Here is a 14,440-nt window from a genome sequence, read left to right on the forward strand (position 1 = left end):
CATAACATTGCAAAATTAGATCAGACATTTTATTTGGCCTCCTTTTGTTTGTTTCAGGTTTCGGTAAAATATAATTATTACTAAAATTTAGTAACAAATATTTTTTTATGTTTTTTTATATATTTTTTAAACATATTGTTATATATTATTTAATAATGACACATTTTTTTTCGCTCGTTCAGGTTCTGACCAGAACTAAAATTATTTTTTTTATTAATACTCGATTCGTCGAGAATTACAAAATGAAGTCAAAAAATGCGTTATTTTAATGTCTTTCAGTCAATACCCTTACCTGCTCGATTATTTGAAATAGATTATTGTTAAGACTTATTTCGGTTTAGATGAAGTTGCTTTTTACTGAGAAACTTGCTAACTGTGAAAGCAAACCTAGTCACAAAATCGGTGAAAAAAAGAGAGAAGAAAAAAACAAAGAAGAAAAAAGAGAACAAACAAAGAGGGAGAAAAAAAGAAAAACCAGAAAATAATAAAAGAGAGAATGGAACATAGAGTGATAAAGAAAAGGGAAAAGAAGATAACATATTACAAAATTCAAAAGTAATTTTAAAATTAAAAAAAAAGAAAAGAAGACAAAAAAGTATGCACAAGAGGCAAAAGCATAAGTTAAAAATTAAAATGCAAAAGCGAATAAAAAACATCAAGAAAAAAAAATAATAGGAAAACTCATAAAACACAAGAAATGGAAGAATATATATAAAAAACAAATAAAAAAAACAAAACATTACAAAATTTATGTGAAAATGCTTTATTTGGACTGTTTTTTATTTACAAATTTTTTATCGATGGACCAAGTGATTTCTAAATTATTCTAAATCGTAATCCATTTAGAACATTTAAACATTGTTGAAGGTTTTGCAAAAACAAGTAGAAAATAGTGTAAGATTAGGTTTAAAATACAAGTTTATTTTAACTTGTTAATTCAACCCAAGTTATTATTTTTAACTGCTTAAAATCGCAAAATCATGTGTAAAATGCATTATTTTGACATGCGTCAGACGATTTCAAGTACTGTGTAAAAAATAAATAAAAAAAAATAAAACGTGTAAAATTTATGTATCTACTGGAAGTTACTGTATGCTATTTACATAATTTTAAATAATTGAAAAAAAAGATTCAAGTTACTAAAAATTTCTACATGAAAAAACATTTAAATTTTAAATCTGTTGTCAAAGTTGTAAAGAACAGTAGATTTTCTTAAAAGGCACCATTTAAAATATTTTGTTATTCATTGTTTAATTAGAATAACAATTTACAAAAACGTTATGTTAAATATTTGGTCAATTTATTGAAGTCAATGACTATCTAAATCAATCGCTCACAAAAAAACATCACTTATTTCCATTCCATGTCACGAAGTCCCACTTATTAATACCACAAAGAAAATAAGCTAATAATCAGAAAATTGAATATGATATGCACTATTTTAGCCTGCTTCTGTCGTTTTCTGAAAAAACTCACCACTTTCAAAAAAAAAAGAAAAAAAAAACAGAAAGAGAAGACATAATAAAGAGAAGAATGAACGGAGAAGAAAAAAAATCACACAAAATTATTGTGACATTTCCAAATGCCTTATTTTGGACATTGCTCGATTCAAGATGTTCAAGAAAAAAAAACAAAAATAAAAGGAAAGAAATGGGATAAAAGAGAAGAGCGAAGAGAAACGAGAAAAAAAAAGTGAAATCACAAAATTATATTTGACATGTGTTATGAATTTTAACTTTGTTCACTCATCTCAGGTTATGTTTTTTTATTTGAAAAGTCAGCAATTTCAGAATCAAAATTGAAAAATTAAGTTTAAAACGCGTCAGTTTTATTCTGCTTTGTTCAATTTAGCTCTTTCGTCTTAAGAGTTCACTAAATTCAAAAGATTTTCCCAATTTAAATCACAATATGAGGTTCGAAGTGCATGCTTTGCTTAACTCAGATTATTTTTTACTAAGAAAGTTTAACTGTATAAACAAAACAGCCAATAATCAGTTGAATTCACCGGTTTCCTAAGAAACTTATTAATATTAAAAAAATTCGCCAATACACGGCAAGAACACAAAATTAGATTCAAACTGTTTTTGTTGGTTCAGGATGTTTTTTATCAAAAAAGTCAATAATTTCGAAGCTAAACTAGGCACAAGATCAAAAAACTAATTATAAAATGAGTTACTTTGCTCCGTGTTAATTGATTTAACTCATTACTTCATGTGTAATACCACACATTTTGCGACAGTTATACGTAATTAGAATTATTTATTATTTTATCTGTGTAGGTAACCGTCTTTAATACTTCAATAATAAAAAGCCATAACAAAATAGGCAACTTAATTCATGCACGCACAAATGGTGGATGCGCCGGGCGAAAAACAAATTTTAATAATTTTTTTAATTGATATAAGAATAATAAAAAATTAATACAACTACACAAAATACAACATGATGTTATTATAGTATATTATATATTATATGATATATAATATATTATATAATCAATACTGTCAGTGTCAAAATTCTGATAAAGACCAAGACTATATCACTCTAAAAGTTCATGTCCAACCACTTTTGAAACTGGCTGTATTCTGTATTTGACATTTTTGACAATTTGACGTTAGTGTTAATCATTAATTCGTTAGTCTAAAAATGATCTAAAATAACTAAATATGTTGTTGTACATGTTTTAAATTGGAGACAACTTGAAAAATTTGGAAATTGAATTTTCCAGGTAAAAAATTACACTAACCTTAATTCAAAAGATTACTATTTATGATAATGCCAACCTGACGGCTCTTAGACAGTTAATTATAAAAAAATCGAATATATATTATTGTACGAGTTTTATAAAACCTTTTATTGTGGCACGAATGGTTTTGGAGCACGACGAAGAAGTGCTCCAATAGAATGAGTACCCCAATAAAGTCTTATAAAACGAGTGTAAAATACTATTTTTTCTATTTTCTATTTTTGTTGTTTGTTTTTATTTAGTGTAACATATTAAAATCTGTTCAAACTATTTTCTCTTAATTTTGTATTATTCGGGCTTTATCAGTAAACGATTTAACTCTGTTCATATATCACACACTAAATTACAGTGATGACTAAAGACATCCAGCCCAGCACTGTTAATACAACTACTAAAAATTTACTAAAAGCAGTTGCACAAAAGTTCTCTTTGTGAAACAACTTTCAGTTTCTCAATGAACAATTTGTGAAACCAAAGTAGAAAAAGTATATTTTAATACAATGTGTTCCAAATTTTTGTTGCTTTTTATTTTCCCATATTCGTGAATAGGTTTCAACTGAAACCCCCTGTTTTTTCAGATCGAGCAAGTTATAAAGTTATAAAACTTATTCAATCGACCCTCGAGGTAACCTCTCCGATTTCTCCTTGAGTATTTGCGCCCCGTAAAACTTGTCATAAAGTAGCCGAAATCACAATGAAAAAGCAATGAAAGGAAACTCGTCGTATAAAAAATTGCCTGAAATAACTATAAAAGTGCGACGTAAGATACGTAGTTTATTTATAGAACGTCCCGGAAAGCTCCGGAATCCGAAATCAGGCAAAGGTACGCCCGCAATAACTCATCCTAAACGCAAAAACATGGCCGCAAAAAACCAAATCCCAGAATTACATTCTCGGAATTAGTTGTTGTAAACTTTGATCCCGAAAAGATCGAGATATCATCATAAAAACCGCAACTCGCTCCTCCGACAAATTGTTTTATTCTATTCGAGAACGTAAAAGTTAGCCCTCGTGCCGCGTTAAGTTATTTATCTTTTCGAGTGAGTTGTTATGTCCCGGAGGTCTGATCTTTGCGAACTTTTCGTGATTTTCTCAACGATCTCGATAAATAAGCATCAATAAAGTCGATGGTGGTCCATCTGGAGGTTTCAACTAACAAAATTCACTCGAATCGAGGAAAATTTATATCAGTCGATTGTTTGACGTTCCGCAGGTGGTGAAACAGATTGAAGAGTTTAAGTGGATTGTGTTCGAGAGATTGGAAGGTCTACAACGGCTCGTAGGAACATTTAGCAAAGACAAACAAACTACAATGGATAATTTAAACGACTATCTACCTAAAACCTATTGTGGAACACCCGTATTTGAAATGTATCATACAAGCGTTATGCTTCAGGAGATGTTTCAGAATTGCTACACATTTTTAAACACGTTTTTTTAATAAAAATAAAACAAGTCAAAGATGAGATAATCTGAAGACACGGTTAAAAGGTTTATAATTTACATTATAAAGGTTATTTATGTATATGCTTTTTATAGGTTTTTGATAATGAATCTATAACTATTTTAAGAATCCACAAAAAGTCGTTGCCAACATATTCTCCAGAAAAGAATTTAATAGAAATAGAATAAAAATTATTTTTGAGTTAAATTTTTGGTTTATTAAAAAAAATTCGAACTATTAGAATCATGATGAAACAGAGTTTTAATACAAAATAGTTAAAATACAGGGTGATTCAAAAGTATCGTATAATCTCTAGAGTGGTGATAAAGGACATCAATCTCAATTAAAAATTCCAATGACAAAAATTGTTTGAGCCTTTTTTCATGAGATAAAGTTGAATTTTTCTATTAATTATTTGGCACTTCAGATTTTTTTGACTTTAGTTATCGGAAACGACAGCTCCAGCAAGATTAATGTAATGTAATGTAATGTACCGGTTAAAAAAAATCAACAATTAATCAAAAATTAATGTCTTATCATGTACAAAAAAAAATTTAAAAACTTGCAATGACAGTAAATTAAATTCGACATCATAGAAAACAAAAAACAAATATGTATAAAAACTAGGTCACCACTTGAAAAAAAAACTGACTAAGTTTTTGTGCTTAATTAAACGTCTTTAATTTTGTACGACCGTTTCCCCAACACTTTGGTCAAACCCAGCATATAATAGATATTTTTTAGTAAAACGCAATATTATTATTCATTTATTATTTATTTTATTTTATTATTTATTTATTTTATTATTAATTTTATTTATTTATTGAAAACTAAGATTATCGTAGCACATATTATAGAGGTTCCCAAAAATACGGGGTGAGTCAATAGTGGGTTATTTTAGATTTTTTTTAAATATGCAACCAATAAAACTGATTCCAGTTGACCTGAACGGTAATTCTTAAAAAAATTCAAAATTAATCCACGGTTACATTGTTCGGATTCGGTGTATCGTCAAGTCCGCCTTGACATTTTGCTAAAATTTCATTATTTTAAAAAGATAAAAAAACAATGTTGCTTCAATTAATGCCTTTAAAAATCAAATGAAGTGGAAAGAAAAATTAGTATTTTTGGTTGCATCTCAGGAAAACATGTCAGAAATAATCCATTATTGACTCACCGTGTATATTTTTTTACAAATTCTGTTTTGTCTAGAAGAATGAGTTTTTAACATAATATGATTGTAAGTTTGAGGAAGTAGATAAAATTTAGTTTACCTGCAAACGTTACAAAACGACAACTTTTATGCCTAAGAATTTTTACTTTTACCAAATCTCAAAATTTTACTAATCTACTTGACACTAAAACGAATAAAAAGCGTTAATTTACTGATTAAAACTATAAAAATCCCAACATCGCATTTTCTCTCAAAATTAGCTGTTAAAAATTATTCATGCACTTCAAAAAATAATAGTTAATGTAATTTATACTTTCAATGAGAGATCTAATTATTAATAACTATTCTACAATTTTGCCATTGTTATTTAAAAAAAATAATTCGGTAAAATGCGACGTTGGCGATTTTATAGTTAGAAAACAGCTAATATTTACTAAAAAAAGAATATTAAAAATATGTAACAAAATACACAAACAATGTACAACGTTTTAAAACCTGAGAGTTTTAAAGTAAAGATGTTTTTTTGTAAAATACCAAATTGAAAAACAATGTATTCAAAAATCTCTTCCAGTCTTTATCAATTTATAAATAATTATAAAAGTATAAAGAATAGTAATAGTAAAAGCAAGTTAAAGTAGTTTATCTAAAATATTAAAATGATCAGCTTCGCTACATAAAGTATCACTTTTACTCCTAATAGCATAATACACTGTTGTCAAAATCTAATTATTTTTGTACACATTCTTACTTAGTGAAAGAGATATTTTTTTATTGAAGTTAGACAGTTGAAACAATTTTTTCGTGTGCAACTTTTTTTAAGGATTCTAAGTCGAGTTCCATTTTTTGTTTATGAACAATAATTCTTAAGACATCATTTCGCAAGTAAGTTGAATCCTCAAGAGAACCAAACCATCTCAAATGTTAGTTTTCATTAAAAAAAAAAATTGTGTAAGATTTCCAAAACTGTCTTATTTTTTATTTACAACTAACAGTTTTTGTTATCTTTTAATACGATATTAGTTAGAATAAAAGATAAGCTATTCATTTTTTTATTGAAGTTAAACAGTCCAAGTTAAAACTCCAAAATTATTCGTTTTTGTACACAAGTGATAGTTCTTAAGATGTCGGTCAAAGTTTAAGGAACTTGATAAAATTTATTTTCTCAAAAACCTAACTCTGAAAATACAGACTGAAACAAAAGTAGCGCATAAAATTAATATCACTCTTATGAGTCATTTTTCAAAACGATTTTTTTAACATTTTGGCACCAAAGCAAACAAAAACAAAAAAAAGATAATAAAATAAGTTACAAAAGCTATTAAAAGTTTTATACAAAAGATTTTCTCTCTCTGTTCGTGTTTTATTATTTTATAAGAAGTAATTGTTGTTGCACATTTTTTATGTTAGTTTTCATAATTGTTTTTATGGTAATTATTTTAACTACTTTTTAATTTTTTCTTATTACCAGTCATTAAAAAAATTAAAAATGATGTCATATCTCCAAAACGAATGATGTTACAAATTATGTCACTACATTGTCAAAATGTAGCATTTAAAAAAATTAAATTGATCTGCTCAAAAAAAATTTTACAAACAATTTTAGGTACAGTCTGTCATAGTTCATTTTGATAAAATAAGAGAAGCAAGCCAACTCAAATGTACGTTTTTCTTAAAGATAATGGTCTGAGAATTCGGAAAATGCTTCATTTTTCATCTACAACTAACAATTTTTGAAATATGGGTTAAGGTTTAAATGCCCAATATAAAAACTGAAATTTTGGGCTAGAATTATTAATCTAATTTCAGTAAAAGTTACAAAATTGCAAAGCTGCAACTGCGTTTAAATTCATTCAATGTATTGGGTTTTCATTTTAGATATTCAAAATAGAATAAAGACTTATTATTCACAAAAGGAGTACGTTCTATTCTGTGCTCACTATCTACAAAGCCTTTGACTCCCTTGATTATGGTCTCGTTTGTATCATGCCAGTTTATTGTGCTTGTGCTTGTGACACTTTATCTGTAGAATTATTATATTTAACTGTAATCAGATTGATAAGGAAAAAAACTCGTTTTTACTTTAATGACAACATCGTAAATTTTGAGAAAATTAACTTAGTCACTTCGTTAATGAAATTCAGTATTTTGCATGTGTCCTTTAAATGTCATCTTTGAAAATTTAGGAGCACCCCCAGTAAATACATTATCAAAAATACCCTTTTCCAACGACTTAATTTATGCAAGTAATGAATCAGAGGGATTTTGCAAACCAAAATAAAATTTATCGCCGTAATTAAAAGCTAGATAAGTATAATACGTCCGATCTCTCGAAATAAATTCATAAATTCCAAGCTCCCGCAGTGCAAAAATTGCTGCCATATTTCGTCCTGATAATGACAGTTATCGATGCTTGACCGAATTCTAATAAAATTATCCCCCGTTTAACACGTCTGTGTTTTCGCCTGAAAGTGGATACAAAGCGACTTATCGGAGGTTATCTGGGCCGGAACTAAACGGTTTTTTCAACGAGAGGGTTTCGGTAATGTTTCACGTGGAGAATTAAGAAAGTTGAAGCTAAACGCCGTTTTGCAAACAGGTTTTGCATTTAAATGTGTTCCAGGATAACAGATACTAGAAAGTGCGTGGAACCGAGAACTGGCGTGAATTTTAAGCAGTCCTACTTCTACTAAATTACCTCTTGAAACAAATGGAACTGGACGACGGTGATTGTGGCTCTAATTGATAACGAAACGAGCGTTCCTTAAAGAGGAATCGGCAAAAATTGCGGTCGGGCCGATATTGGCCTCGCTGGCGTTGTTCACAGACGAGAAAAAGTCCCATCACCAGCGAAATCTTTGAACATAAACAATTTCGGGTAGGATCGTTGCGAAGCTAATTTTTGGGAATGGGAACGTGGTGGGTTATCCATTATTCGGCAGTTTTCTCTTGATGGCAATTGGACGAATTTTATTTTTCTCTGCGTGTGTGCACTTTCCTCTGTGAATTTTAATTAAATGTTTCCACAACTGGTTAAGCGAAACCTACGATAGAGTAAACATATACGTACAATTACGGATTATTAAGGAAGAAGTGACAACGTATTTTTTCTTAACAAAAAATGGTGTAATACATCATTACTCATTAGCAATGTTTAATTATTGTTTTTTTTTCATGACATTAAAGACATGATGATTAAAAAATAGATAAATAGAAATGTAGAAAACATTGATTCCAAACAACCAGTCAACCACTCGTGTGATTTTTTAAATCCTTGAATTTCTTTCACTGTTTTAATTCGTTCAAATTTAATTCCTATTTATTTTTCTACTTTAGTTTCACAAATTCATTGTTTTTCACAAAGAGAACTTTTGTGCAACTCCTATTAGTAACTTTTTAAGAGTTGTATTGGCAGTGCTGGGCTAGGTGTCATCAGTCACCACTGTAATCTAGTGCGTGATCTGTCCACAGTGTCAAGTCGTTTATTGATAAAGTCCGAATAATTAACAAAATTAAGAAAAAATAGCTTGAACAAATTTTAATAAGTTAAACTAAATAAAAACAAACAACAAAAATAAAACGTAGTAGAAAAAATAGTATATTACACTTGTTTTATAAAACTTAGTTGGGGCACTCATTCTATTGGAGCACTCCTTCGACGTGCTCCAAAAACTTTCATGCCACAATAAAAGGTTTTATAAAACTCGTATATTAACAGCAAAACAGCAAAAAATTATTAAAATTTGTTTTTCGCCCGGCGCATCCATCATTTGTGCTTGCATTTAATTAAGTTGCCTATTTTGTTATGGCTTTTTCCAACGAAAACCAACGCAGTTTCAATCGTGTAAGACAGTTACCTACACAGATAAAATAATAAATAATTCTAATTACGTATAACTGTCGCCAAATATGTGGTATTACATGAAGTAATGAGTTAAATCAATTATCACGGAGCAAAGTGACTCATTTTATAATTAGTTTTTTGATTTTGTGCCTAGTTTAGCTTTTAAATTATTGACTCTCTTGATAAAAAACACCCTGAACTAATCAAAACAGTTTGAATTTTTTTAAATATTAATAAATTTCTTAGAAAACCAGTGAAATCAACTGAAACAGTTGTCAAAATCAAATTTCTCTCACAAGAGATAAAGATGTCAGATTTACTGCCAGATTTAACTGTCAGAAAAATTCTGTAAGATAAAATAAAATATTACACTTGTTTTGTAAGATTTAAATGTGGCACTCATTCTATTGGAGAACTCCTTTGTCGTGCTCCAAAACCATACGTGCCACGATAGAACGTCTTATAAAATTCGTATAACTATATACTATTTAACTATTACTGTATATATAAATATATACAGCACTATTTGTGCTGTATTTGCTGCCAATTTGTTTTTTCTTTGAAATACCAGAATAAATTATTATATAAATATTTCATAATAAGCATAATTTTAAAATAATTTTTCTTCGAAATCAATGAAAGTTACGAACAATTATTGCGAATTTACTCGGAATTAATGGAGATTAAAACAATGGATTATTAGGTTTTTTAGGTATTAGATTTTTTAAAAGCTATTGTACCCTCGAAGAGCGTGGTTCTCAACAATTGGCAAAAAAATAGGCAAGAAATTTATCTTCAAAAGTTAAGTTTACGTGAAAGATTTTTGCGAAATTAAGTATGTTGTGAGATTTTAAATATTTTATGTTTACCAAATTATTTCAAAATTATTTCAATTTTTTTCAAATTTCCAATTTTTTTTACAAAAATTTGAGCACAATATATTAAAACTTTAAACTAACAACAGCTGCTTGTTTTTTTATTTATTATTTACTTTTTATTTTATTAATTTCTACAACTAATTTTAGTAAACTTTTGATCAAATTCTATATGATAATTAACCAACTATTTCTTCATTTTACCCTTAGTAGAAGATGACGCGAGCATCCTTTTCAATTGCATCGAGTGATTATTATCACACCATCACCAATTTAAATGGTAGTTTTACTAAAGCAGGAATTAAATAATTAATTAGTTAATTACCTATGTTTGAAATATTTCTCGATTCACGTTTTGTGACCGTTTCTGTGAATATTCGCCGCATGCATTCATTAAAAGGTCCAAAAAGCCAAACTGACATCGTGCATGTAAGATAGTGAACCTTTTGCCTTCACTTAACTTCACAATTTTTGATGAATTGCTTTTTACGTCTTCCTCGTGAACCTACCGACGAATCTTGCTGCAATTTTTACCCAAATAAACAAAAATTGAATTTTCTGCAAAATTTTGATATTATTGAAAAAATTTTCTTAAAAAATAATTTTTAATATGCCACATGTTTTTGTTAACAAAGAATTTTTCGAACATTAACTAAACGAAATATATGTCTCATATTTTTCATTTTTTTGTAAAACTGTTCGCACTCCTTCAATTTTAACTTTTCTTTATCTGATAGTAGTGTATCTAAAGTAAATTAGTGATTTTATGAATTATATTTCCAAATGAGAGATTCAAAATCTTTGCGAAATACGTGATTTAAATTTTTTTTAATCTTTTGCTGCAAAATCTCCTTTCAAAATATCAATCATTGAGCTCCTACCATCATGCAATAAAACTATACTCTTTCACCATCCCCAAATAGCTGAATAAATTACCTCAAAAATGCGCGACAGTTTTTCGAAAATATTTTCATTGCTAAAGTCTGGTTTGTCTTTTTTGTATTCTTCAGAGAAACATTTTTAGTATATTTTTTGCAAAATAACGCAAAAACAAAAAAACAGAACCCTTTGCGTGTAACTATCTTTACTACATCGTCAAGGATAAAATCGTATTTTATCACCTGTTTACTTCATGGTAAAATAGAATTTTATCGTCTAGAAAAATAAAGTACATAACCATTGTTGTTTTTCTGATTTCGACATTCATAACTGTAAATTAAAAATATTCAATAATTCAATAATAATACAGAGGAATAAATTTTGTATTGAACACGACGATAAAATTCACCACTATCTTCTCATATGTTTTAAAAGTAAGAGCAAATTTTATAGTCTTGTAAATAAATAACAATAACATTATACAAAACAACAAAAATTCATAAACAGAAAAATAACAATGGTTCTGTATTATATTTTTCTATACGATAAAATTTTGTTTTACCCTGAAATAATCAGTAGAAAAAACGCCCTATTAATAAATATTAATATATATATTAATAATTAATGTCAATAATATTAACTAATTACTTAATTAATCGATATTTTATTTAATTATTGTTAATTTATTCATAATTATTAATAATGTTTAAATAATGCTTTCAAACCAAAAATTGTCGACAGTTTGGAATACAGTCGAGATACTACTATTGATAATAATTAAATAATTGCATAAAATAAAACACATTGGAAACTTCAGACGGCTCTTTAAAACGACTTTTTAACATAATATTGTTTTTATCTTTCACACTGTAAACATTTTCGGTTTTGACAACTTTTTGGCATTTCTATTGACGAAACGACAGATTATTTTTTACAGATTTAAAGCAATTTTAAGTCTTGTGGTTTAATTATTCACTCGTGAAATGAAATGTCCGATTTACACTCAAACTCGTTAAATAAATAACTATTATTATTATATTAATATTGTCATTTTCGGGTTATTTTAACAAAATTTTGACCATATGTTTCTATCTGAACAATTTTCGAAAAGATGAAAAAATTATGTAATGATTGTCTTTCTTTGGTGATCTTTCCGTCGGTTTTATTAAAATACCAATCAAACACTGAGAATTTATTTTTAAACCACCATTTTCAACCGAGTTTTTCTTGTTTGGCAATACTCCCCCCAAAAAAATATGGTTTTTACTTTGAAAATGTGATTAAAAACTGCAAAAAGGCAAATTTTTGCTGTGGTTTGATATATTTTCGGCACGTTTTTAACCACATTTTGCAAAATGACAATCGTGTTAATACACAGAAAAAATAAAAAATAATATATTGTAATTTCCAAAGAAATTATAGTTAGTTTAATTCCCGTAAAAACGTTAAAGTTAGGAAAAATATAAATAATAAGAAACTGTTTTTTTTTGAAGTCATGTATTTTGTATTTATTAACACATTAATAAACCTCGACCATTTGGAAACTATTCTAAATTTTCCATTTTTTCGAAGTTTGGAAATAGTTCTTCTTCACACATTGTTGAAGGTGAAAATTAAAAACTTGCTTAAACACTTAAAAAGCTAAAAACATCTTCGGCTTAATCGGCTCTGGCATTGGTGATCTTTCGGTTTGTTTTAGCAAAACCACAAACAAAACTAAGAATTTTTTTGTTTAAACAATGATGTTTTACTGTATTTAGTATATTTTTAGTATATTATATACAAGATAATTCATACAAACTTTGAGTACAGCAAATAAAAATGGATAAGTTCAATGATATAAAATGATAGTTTAGCGAATTTGTTATTATATAATTTTATTTTAAAAATCCTTGAATTCTGAGAGAATTTATTGATAATTTAACACTTGTCCTTTCACAAATACGTTATTAAATAATATAAACAAATTCCTTTGAGTTGCTTGAACTCGTAGTTTCATCTGAATCACCCTCTGCGTCCAGTTAAAACAGTTAAAAGGTTTGTCCCTCTTGACCTAAGCAACTTTTGGTCGTTTAGTTGTTTTTTCCACCCTCCCCTTGACCACCGCATCACTAAAACAGACACAAAAGCCCCCATTGTGACCGATGTGACGTCACGTCCGCCCTGCGGCGTTCAAAGCTTCTCCTAAGTGAATTAACAGCAGTGCGGATGGAATTGTTTGCCGCTAACGTGATTACCGCGGATCCGATACACCACCGAGTTCTGTTTACAAACTCGCAAAAACTCAGAGATTAATTGCAACGGCGATTTGTCGAATTTCGCCAAAACCTCGACGAAAATAAGAAAAAATCGCACGGCCATTTGTTGCGAAAAGATGATGATGGAGGGACGGACGCATTTCCCCTCTCTGATGATAAAATACAGTACGACTGTCATAAAGTTGCATTTGTCACAGACGCCCACCTCATTACTCATCAGCTGATGCCAACATTTACCTGACGCTACTAACCGAAGAAATATTACTGGGCCTCGCCCGGCGCATCCACCATTTTTGATGTACTGCACTCAACTTGCAAGAATAATAATTGCAATAACCACTGTTTCTTACAAGTATTTGCTAAAAATTAGATTACTGAATCACTGATAAAGTTAGAACCCGCAACTTCAAGATAAAATAAGGACCATTGCACCGTGCAATCGCTACTTCTTTGAGACCGTTTTATTTCAAATTTATTTATGCAAATTTTGTCAAAAAACAAAAGTATGGATAATAATGAAGATAATCTTGCATGAAAGCCCCCTGAAGTTTATGAAATTGGCAACACTGGTGGCGAATTTGTTTCTTGCCAACCTAAAAATTTTCAGAAAATGTTCCACGTTGCGTTTGTTAATGTATCAAAATAGTAACAAATTACAAAAATACTATTATGTTGCAAAAACAACCCACGTATTAATTTAATTTTGTTTTGAGAATTTGATTGACCTTAAACGTTAAAAAATAAAATAAACATTCTTCAACATTATTCAAAACAGAATAAACATTCCATAAAACCAACATCTTGGTTGAAAATGGTGTTTTTAAACGAAATTTTCAGTTTGTGTTTTATAGCTAAAAACAAAACTATTTCCAAAAATTTCGTTAAAAACGAGTGTTTAAGCACGTTTTTAAAGTAAAAAACAATATCGCCAATCAAACGAAAATTTAGTGATAAATAATGATTTTAACTAAATTCCTGAGATTTTAATAAAACAGAAAAAAAGATCACCATAGCAAGACAAGATAATTACATTGTTGTTACAATGTTGTCTTTTTCAGAAGTTTTGTTTTAGCCAGAAACGCAATTATTTGGCAAAATTTGTTAACAACAAGCCGAAAATGACAAGATTAGACAGAACATATTTTTGTTTATTAATTTTTTAAGTGTTAACCAAATTTTTAATTTTAATATTAAAAAAAAACAATTTGCAAACTTGGTAAAAA

At 28.5% G+C, this 14,440-nt stretch overlaps 1 protein-coding gene and 1 long non-coding RNA gene across 2 annotated transcripts in view; both read left to right on the forward strand.

Annotated features, from left to right (window-relative positions):
- stg1 (stargazin-like protein) overlaps window positions 1-14,440 on the forward strand; it is a 415,841-nt gene that overhangs the window by 381,807 nt on the left and 19,594 nt on the right. The window lies entirely within an intron of this gene.
- Window positions 7,507-8,482, forward strand: LOC135266589 (uncharacterized). The gene is made up of 3 exons (XR_010334721.1): window positions 7,507-7,672; window positions 7,726-7,903; window positions 7,961-8,482. It is a non-coding gene; the product is annotated as an uncharacterized LOC135266589 (long non-coding RNA).

Source organism: Tribolium castaneum, chromosome 6 (assembly GCF_031307605.1).
Source record: "Tribolium castaneum strain GA2 chromosome 6, icTriCast1.1, whole genome shotgun sequence".
NCBI classification, from domain to species: Eukaryota; Metazoa; Arthropoda; class Insecta; order Coleoptera; family Tenebrionidae; genus Tribolium; species Tribolium castaneum.